The sequence below is a fragment of the Heterocephalus glaber genome, unplaced genomic scaffold, assembly GCF_053883595.1.
Source record: "Heterocephalus glaber isolate CG9 unplaced genomic scaffold, H.glaber_assembly_v1.0 deba00000331, whole genome shotgun sequence".
NCBI classification, from domain to species: Eukaryota; Metazoa; Chordata; class Mammalia; order Rodentia; family Bathyergidae; genus Heterocephalus; species Heterocephalus glaber.
In genome coordinates, this window is record NW_028258142.1 from 38092596 (window position 1) to 38100897 (window position 8302).

Below are 8302 nucleotides of genomic sequence, written 5' to 3' on the forward strand. Positions count from 1 at the left end.
CACAGAGGCAGTGATTCTTAAATTAAACCATTTTTAGGATCATTATAGTACATTTTGTAGGTCCAACTAAACATAACTCTCTAGCTGATTATGATTAAACATACTGACACTAAATTACATATTGATCCCATAAATATCACTGCATGCAGAGAAGGAATGAGAAAAATGCTTATTGACTAGGAGTATTTTAATTTTGGATGATAAAAGGGAGAGTTTTAATGCAACATCATGGAGATGTTTGGGTTCTCTTAGTTGACTTTAGTCACATATGAAATATGTTTTATATCATAATACTAAACACTAATTACAGAATTTATCTAATTTTGTGAAGCACATAGAGAATAACAGTAGATTTAAATATCTTGAAAATGAAAAAATTGGGAATTCTCAGTATTTTCTTTGAACAATAAATATAGGAACACAAGTGTTTCTCCTTCCTTGAATAATTATCAATAAAAGAGACAGATGAGGGCTGAGGCTGTAGCTCTCCTAGCATACACAAAGCCCTGGGTTCAATTCCCCAGCACTAAAAAATAAAAGAAAACCAAAAACAAACAAACAGAAACAAATGAACTGCATTGCATTCACCAAATACCTCAAAAGTAGGAATTGTAAAACTTATTTTGAAACAGGTATAGCATTGCTTCATTAAAAAATAAAAGATGGCTGTGACCGATCACTGTCATGTTCCATGACCTTGCAGTAAAATTCTTAACTAGAAAGAATATGTGTATCCTCAACTAGATTTTATAGAAGAGATTCAAAATCTGTGAGGTCTCTAACAGCTCTAAAAGTGTATGACCCCGTTACTTTATTAAAATCTACAGCTATTGGGAGGGAGGAAGCTGCATCAGTATAAGTAGGAACTGACATTGCTCATAAGATCCAGAAGTCACTTGATGATTCACTCATTTCCAGTCATTGCATCTGAAGATTCACTGACTGATGCAGATGCTTTTCACATTCTGCCTCATCATCCTGAATCAAAGCCCTCAGATTATGCAACCTGTATAAAACTGCCTCTCAATTAAGAGTCATGTGTTTAATTTTTCCTGAGAAGAAAAAATGGTGAAAACATTTCTAATAAAAGAAGGGCATTGTTCTTCACAAAAATAGATAAATGAATTAACATTTCTCATTGCTAAATTGTTAACTACTGTCAAAAATATTATGTCTTCATGTCACTAAATTGATTCGAAATCTTTGGGAAATAATAATGTGTGATATATATATATGAAGAATAGATAGTCCTTTTTAAAAAGAGTTTTGGTCTTCATGGTTTCAAATATTCTGCAGTAGATTTGAAATGTCATAGATGGTTCATTTTCTTTTCTTTCACATCACTTAAGTTTGCTACCACAATGCCCATGCCAGATCATAGGTGACTCCAATAGCAGAATAACAAGACACAAGGTTTCAGCAAGGTCAAAGGATTAAGGAAATGAATTCAGCTGTAATCACAACCCATCTTACACAATTTTAGCATGTTTTTACCATGTAGTCTGAAGGGAGTTATCGATTCCATCATCCTATGTGAGACTCACTTGCTAAGGATAAGTTAGGTCAGCAACAAAAGAGGAAACTTTTACACCTACATGCTGGCCTTATGATTCTCATCTATAAAAAGGAATTATTAATATCGTTTTACAAATGTCAAATCTAATGAAGAGCAAGTAGTGCCAATTAATGAAATTAAATAAATTTTATACTAAAGCCCATTCCACGCATTTCGTCTTGACCTCTTCTGCTTCATATTTCTTCATTAAGCACTCTTTCTTCAGTGGATTTTTAAACTCTTGTAAAGCCTAGTTCCAACAATATTGCTTAGCTTTTGTGTTTTGAAAGCTGCTTTTTGTAATATACATGAAATGATAATTTTATTTGAGGTTGGTAAAAACATCATAAGTGTGTTGGGTTTCAACATAATTGTAGGATTGTTTCAGATAACTTGCTTATGGTTTTGAAGTAACTCAGATAATGACAGTGTAAGATTTTTAATGTATTGATCCACAATGAATTTTATGGATTATAAAAGGATATATTGCATAACAAATTAAAAAATGAAGTATGATAACAGGAGTACATGAGATACAAAATAAGTCGACCCAGTATAAAAATGAAGGATGGAATGCAAGTGCCATCTGTCCTAAGTTTAGTGATGCAGAAAAACAAGAGCATATTTGAAGCACACAGCCTATTTTTTATTTTTCTAACACCGTGCATAGTAGTGAACTCCCAATGAATAATGATACAGAGTAAAGGAAAACAAACATCACAACACAAGTATGTGTAAAAATGACACAAAGATTGGGTGATTTTGGGTGAATCCACAGAGACTTGAGAAGAGAATAGTGCAGTTCATGGTACATATGCAGATACTAACAAAGAAACACATTATGAATATAACCTGCTGCCCAGGCAACCAAAGAAACATTATTTATAAGCTCACAAAGGCCAGGTGAAATTTAGAAATAGCCAAAATGCAAAAAGCATGGGGCAGGCATGCATACATACGCATTTATAGACCTTCTTTGGAAAAAGAGAGAATTTTCATCACATGCCTTTCCAATTTTAAAATGCATTTTCCAGTGCATGAGAATGTCATTAACTTTTAAATCTCGGCAAAAGGACACTCTTATTTGTATGAAGAATTAGTGGCAAATGTGACCAATAAGGAGCCCATGACAAGGGAACACTGGATATCGGTTCTGAAAAATGCTCAGGAGAAGTTACGAGGAAATAAGAGGTTGAAAGGATTTTAGTATTACCTCCCTGCAATATGCCCTATAATCATTTAATTATCCTTTTCTGGAAGGGTTCAGTAACCTTACATCTTTATGGTAAAGGGACTCACTCCAACACATACTTCATTTATTGTACATCATGCTTCAAAGTCAGTGACATTTATTTAGTCAGGCCCAAGTACATTCACTGCATGTACAAAATTACAGTACTACTGTACATTGTGCACTTCAAGTAGCACAAGGACTTTTTTTTGTTGTTTGTTTTCTCTAATACTATGTACAAATGTCTAATTTCCATCTGGGAATCTATTATCCATATCTGGACTAAGGTTTCTTTCTAGACTTTAAAGCTATTGAAGGTGTTTCAAAGACAACAAAGAAAAATTACCTTCATCATTGTTTTTCTAAAGGCACCTGTGTTATCAAAATTTTCCTGATTATTTTTCTAGATGCTTTTGGACTTCAAAATGTCCTGACATAGAGAAAAAAATGCGGACATAGAGAAAAAAAATGCTGTCATAGAGTGCAATGAGTAGAAAGAAACATATTTTCAAGGCTGGGAAATCCTTACCAAAACAATTGCCAATGAGATTTTGTGTGTTTTCTCTCTTACCTTGGCACCGTTTGCCTAATAGGGCTTATGTTACTTACTTCTTTGTGTGGTTTTGCAAATAGAGCGACAATTTTGTTATAAATAGTTCCTGAGGGGAGTGACTACAAAAAGAATTAAGATTCAATATGGGATTGAATCTAATTAAATAGATCCTAGGAAGGCAGGGCAAAACCCAAGAAAATTAGAAAACAGTTGAAAAAAAATAAAAGGAAAGCAGAGTTTGGATTGCTGGGTAAATTCCTTTCATTATGTGAGACCCTGTGTGGTGAAATTCTGGGAGTCCTACATGATTATAACATGATTAAAAAGAAAAAGAGGAGAAAATGAATAGAAAAGTGCTGGAGACAATTTTCCCTTCATTATTATACTAAAGACCAGCCCTGGACAAAGTCATCTGACTTTATCCATCTAATAGGGGGAAGTTGAGGGAAAAACAGGTCATGAAAATAATACATAATGGATGACTTCATTTTTATGACATTTTCAAAAATCACAAAACTATGACAATGGAGAACATATCAGTGGTTTACACATTGGTGGGGGTCTATGCATTATTGGGGATGACTGTAAAAAGGGAATTTTATTGAGGTGATAGAACTGCATTCAGATTAGAAGAGGTTACATGAATGTCTAAATATATTAGAATTCATAGAACCATCCATTAAAATAAAGAGAAGTCGATTTTACTGTATGATCATTTAAAATGTTAAATTTAAAAATATTCGTAAAAATGAATTTCAGGATAAAAAGCAATAGACAAAAAAAGGGATATGGGAGAAAATGAAAATGACAATAAAGTAAAATGAAAACTCATTTCTATTGGCCACTCACTTGTTCTTAGACTACTGAATTATTTATATATATGCATATATTAATTTCTCTCTTTAGAGACATTCTTTTCTTTCTTGCCTGACTCATTACTTTCCTCCACTTCCTCTCCCTCAGCTATCTTCACTCTCTCTTTTATCTTTTCTCCCTCCCTTCCTCCTTCCTTACTTTTACTTTTGAAAGAGACTTTGAAGACTTGTTTTGTCAGACACTGAGGGGGTTACATTATAGAAAACGATCTTCTACCAACTCTCATTTAGGGTAGTCATTCTTGAAAGGTCAAAAATATGTAAAAGATTATTTCCCTTTCCTTCCTTCCTTCCTTCTTTCCTTCCTTCTTTCCTTCCATTGCATGCTTTTTTCTTTCCTTCCTTCTTTCCTTCCATTGCATGCTTTTTTCTTTCCTTCTTCTCTTATGTCTCTGCTCAATTTCTGCTTTATAGTCTTTGTATAATTTCTCTAATTACTTCCTCCCTTACCACTTATTCTTTCTTCTTTTCTTTCTTTCTTTCTTTCTTTCTTTCTTTCTTTCTTTCTTTCTTTCTTTCTTTCTTTCTTTCTTTCTTTCTTTCTTTCCTTTTCTTGTCTTGTGGATATTTGCAACAATCCAGCCTCAGGTGAAAACCCAAAATTTCCCATAACTTCAGTACACATAATTAGGGACTTGGGAATCAAGGCTTCACATCAAATAGGTTAAATGTAATTAATTTTCAAAAGTTAAATCATGGATGTAATTCATTACCAAAAGCTGAGAGAATTTCAGTAAAAGATGGGGCAATCAGGAAAATGTGCAAACCTGATTAAATGAACTGCAGCAATTTATGATTAATAATATGCAGTGTAACATAAAGATATAACATTTCAATACTTTCAACTTGACTCAGTAAGCTACCACTGACTTTTCCTTTCTCTGTATTATGATGCCCTTCTCAGGTATCAAATGATTTCCTAAGTTAAATTTTCATTTCTTCTGCTTTTCTTCCTTGCTACTATTAGTTCACCATCTGTAAACTTTGATCTTAATTCCCCCAAGATTGCTCATAAATGCGTGCCCCGATTTCTAAAGAGAGGTGTTGTGAAGAGACACAAAACCATATAATCTTTAAATGATTTTGCAAGCTGGGATGGTGGTGCATGCCTATAATTCCAGCATTCTGGGAGGCTGGGGCAGGGCAATCACAAGTTTGAGCCTAGATTGGGCAATTTAGCAACATAGAAAGACTTTGCCTTAAAATAAAATAATTTAATGGGCTAGACACATTTTTCAGTGTGAAAATGGGTTAAATCCTCACTACAGGAAGGAAAAATGGAGGCTTCACAGGCATTAAGGCAACTATAATTTCTTTCAGGAATTTCTGGTATACAAAAGAGTACATAGTGTAGTCATACATGTATGTCTATAAAATACATATCTTTGCAAGGAAAGTTATAGAAAGATTCTATTTCAAGGTGAGCTATAAGCAGCTTGAATATTTGTTTTTACCTGAGAGTGGGTATTAATTTGTGAAAGGAACAGGTAGAGAAGATAATCAAATGAATATTAATTTTGTAAAGAACAAGTGTTATAAGGTAAGAAAAATTTGCATAAGGCAAAGGTCAAAAGCACATTTTAGTTGTTTGAAGGTGTCATGCAAAAGCATATTGATTGCTACATGTGGACTTTGGGCATTTAAAGTAGTACCTGATGCAGAGTGGTTTCAGTAATTTGAATATTGGAACTATTTTCTTTGGAGTAAAGAACAAATTTTTAGCATCTAATAATTGAAAGAAAGCTTACAGGACATGGTGTCATAGCACACTTTATTCTTACACCAATAGTCTAATGCTGCATAATGATTCCAGTTCCGTGAACTTGACCCTTATCTGCATTATATACATAATGAAACAGCTCAAATGCAGCATGTGAATTGCTAGGTGAAATCTATGATGTTTTAAATTTTATTTTTTATTAGTATATATTAGTCATACATATTGATCACATTCATTGTAGGGAATTTGTATCTGGAATTAATTAATTAATTAAAGGAATTAATTCCTTTTTTCCCCATTCCCCTACCCTCCCTCCTCTCCTCCTCGCCTTCCCATTGACAATAGGAATAAAACGTTCCAATGGGAATGGGAACAAGGAGGGGGAGGGAGAATGGGAAAAGGAATCTGTGATCTTTATCTTTGTTATTTCATTTGACAATGGTGAGACCATGAGAAAGAGCATTTAGAAATTCATATTCATCTGCTATGGAAGTTAAAATTTGTATACATTTTATTTATGCAATCTCTGTGTAGAATTTATATTACTGTTTTCAGTCTTCAGCTTATTCTCTTATTTTTAGTATCTATGCCTATGTAAGAGAGAAAACTTAGAGGTAATATGTGACTGTAAATTAAAAGAGGAACTGCAGATTTTTTAACTCTGAAGATTCAAAGTGAGTAGACTATTGGAATTTAAAAACTATTTAGAAGAAAGTTCATTTTGTGAAGAAAAAAGTTGTAATTTATGTACAAATCATCTTCAATTTCATTTATTTTTTCTCTCCTATATCCAATTGCCATGTTCTTCTCCCTTATAGACACCTATGCTAATTTTTTGTACATGACCATATATATACATATATATATATATTTACTCTTGTTATAAATGTAGCAATTTTACATAAACAAAATTTTTGATGAAGTTTTTGACATGCAATTTGGACATATTTGACACAAATAAGAGCACAAAAATTATAAATGAACAAATAATAAATTTAAAAACCTCAACAAAAACATTAGTAAGTATAATACTACTTAGATCAAGCCATAGAAGATTAATACCTCAGAGATATTTTAGCTGCTCCATCGTAACTACCACTTCTTATAAATAGAATTGCTGTGTGACTTGTACCCACACTGATTAGAGTTTGGTTTTTTTCTGAAATTTATAAAAGTACAATCAGACAATATATATTCTGGCTGTTTCTTTTATTTAATTACTTTTAGGAAATGCATATTTATTTTGTAGAATAGCATTTAGGTTTTGGTTTTCATTTCTATATATTGTAGCATGTACACATATTTTTCCAATCTGGTAATCACAGGAAAATCAGTTATTTTGAATTTTGACAACTGTGAATAATACTATCATGAGCATTTATATATATTTATGTAATCATTTTAATTTAGACTTTAGCAATATGGAATTATAGGAATATTGTGTATGTTCATGCTGTTTCAATAGATACTATTAAATATTTTTTCAAAATACTAACACTAATATAATAGTTTAAGACAGATAATAAGGACTCTTCTTGCCCCAAATTTTATTAATACTGTATATTCCAACATGCCAACCTTTGTAGGGACAAAGAGAAAGGTGGAGGCATCTCAAGAATCAGCAGGATTCCACCAATTTCAGCCTCATCAGTGCATAAGTGTCAATTTTTCATTTGAGAAGAGAGTTCCTGGGATGATTGCTCAGGAAGGATTTCTAGAGAATGTTTCCCTAGGATTCATTTCACTTTGTTCAACCATGTAGGTACCTGGAGTCTGCTGAATTTATGGTCCAAGGGGGCCTAACTACTGCTTCCACTGACCGCAGACCTTGGCTTCATGCACGTGGTGCTGGTTTTGTCAGCATGCATAATGCAAAAGTTGTGGGTTCAGTGAGGTGTTCACTTAGATTTCAAATGAAGGACTGGGAGGCCAGGTAAGTATGTGAAATTATGGGGAAAAAAGCCAAAGGTACAAGGGAAGTTGGAGAAGCCAGGGTTGTGGAATGTCAGACAAGGAAAACTTCTGGCCATGCCCAGAGCCAGCCCAAGACAGAGGTCCTGTGAGCTGCAACAAGCAACACTATAAGGATGGTGCTGCCCAAGGTCCTGTGGAACCCATATTTTACCACTTTATGCTCAGCTATGACCCTCCATGGCTTAGTTTTTTCCTTTCTGGGTTTCAGTATTCCACTAGTTTGATTCTTTCCTCTCTTCTTATTTTTCCCTATTAGAAAAAGAATGTTTACTTTGTGCTATTGTTCCTTGGGATTATGTAACTTCTTTACAATTTTTACAAAGGTCAACAGCTAAGAGTTTGTCTTGAGGATCAGAAGAGCCTTGGATTTGAACTTTTGACAAATGATGGGACT